Below are 2,027 nucleotides of genomic sequence, written 5' to 3'. Positions count from 1 at the left end.
GAGACCCTCGGAATATATTATATCTCTATATATATATATATAATCTATGTATATATTAAAAAATACAATTTTGCTCGCTGCTCTTTATGCACCGTTTTTTCATTTTTCCCCTTTATCATCTCTCCATTTATGTTATGTCCTGACGAAAACCGAACGGAAACGGAAAAACAAAAACAAGGTGATCGACCGCCGCCGGTGCAGCAACACGCACAGGCGGGGCTGATCGATTGCACGCCCATGGAAAAACGGCAATCGGTGACCGAATTGGCAACGAAAATGGACTTGTCCTAGCGTCGAATGGCATTGAGTTTTTTTTTCTCTTCTCCTTTTTCTGTTTGTACACGATCCGATTGTTATCCCTCAACGACGGACATATGTGTAATCTGGGCACGTGGGATATTATAAACGGTTTTCACGGATCCGAGCAAAATCAACTGGCTGTTCCGAGGCTGTTTTCTTGGGTGCCCTAGTCGTGTGGAAATCTGTAATATTGTGTGTCGACCTCGTTTTTTTTTTATTTTAATAAAGGACAGAACACATGAATCTATAAGAGCACGCGATCTGTCCGCAAATAACACACAGCGGGCCAGATAGATTTTGCCTTAATGAGAGTGGATTTCGCAACGACATGGCGAACAATGATATTGTGTAACACGTGTCACGGTTACGGAACGCTACAGCGGAGTTGGAACAATTCTGTCCGTTCTGTATAGTTTCTTCGTTAAAAAAAAAAAAAAAAAAAAAAAAAAAAGGAAGAGTGTTCTCGCCGTCGGTGAGGGAGACGTATATGAACGCGGTTATGCACACACACACACACACGGTCGTCGTGCTCCTCTTATCATTACTACTTTATAGCCAAAGGAATGTAAGGTACAATACTTGATCATATAATATTCCATCATCAGCGACGAACGAGTCTCTCTATTACGTGGTACCTCTTTTCACCTTTTCTTTTCTTTTTCTTTTTTTTCTTCTATTAATCGTTTTCACGCAGCCAGCTGCTCTCGAAAATTCGAAATATTCGTGGAAGATAATGCTATTTTCATTTTTATTTCATTTCGTCTAAACGTATCCGGCATCGAAGTCAGATGCGACCCTTAATCGAAAAGGTAAAGCACAACGCGCGGCACTGCGTTTCGCGTGAAATCCTCTATTAAATCGTATCTTCTTTATTTATCTATTTATTTAATTATTTAATTATTTTTCTTTTTTTTGCTTGTGGTTTTGTATTCATTCGCGTGTAAATAGACATGCAACATTTCGCGGTTATACAACTGTGTAATGTTTTCCCCACGGTGTATGTGTTAGTTTTGTGTGTGTGTGTGTGTGTGTGTGTGTGTGTGTGTGTATTTGAATATGGTGTCGAGTAATGTCGAGTCAATGAAGATGAATGTGCACAAGTGCACCGGCAACGGTGCACGATTATATATATATATATATATACTTTTTTTTTTCCATTTCGCGACTTAGCGATTTATTAATCTACTTATACTCAACAAGGTACTTAATAGTTTTTTTTTCCTATTCATTTCTCATCCTCCTTCCCACCCTTCTTCTCCACCCTCCTAACCTCGTTAAATCCCCGAGCTGCTATGTGCTACTGTCTATCTCAAACAACAACGATCTCATATCCAAATTCCTCTCGTTTAAATTATTTCTGTTCGTAATTCTTCAATTTTCCTCTGTTATATCGATTCTCTTGTATACATACGCTTACCCAAAATAATATACCGTGTTGTATTAACAGTCTAACTCTAAAAGTCTCTCGCTTCCAGTAAAATAACATTACGTAGACTTTTGTACAACCCTCTTAATCACTCGTGACGAGCTGTGCTCTATAGTCGTTTAAATATTTTCTTCCTCTGTCTCTCTTAGTACATCGTTCCCCCGTCCATTTTCAGTTCGTTCCCCTTGCCGAATAGAAATTTCTTTCCTCGTTATGAAACAATCCCTTCTCGAGGCCCGTTTCGAGGAGGAAATTTTACCATTTTTTATTACACCGTATTACATTTTTAGACGTCGGTATG

This window comes from Dufourea novaeangliae, unplaced genomic scaffold, assembly GCF_001272555.1.
Source record: "Dufourea novaeangliae isolate 0120121106 unplaced genomic scaffold, ASM127255v1 scaffold8, whole genome shotgun sequence".
Classification (NCBI taxonomy): Eukaryota; Metazoa; Arthropoda; class Insecta; order Hymenoptera; family Halictidae; genus Dufourea; species Dufourea novaeangliae.
The sequence above is the reverse complement of the archived record's forward strand: the minus strand, read 5'-3'. Positions refer to the sequence as shown.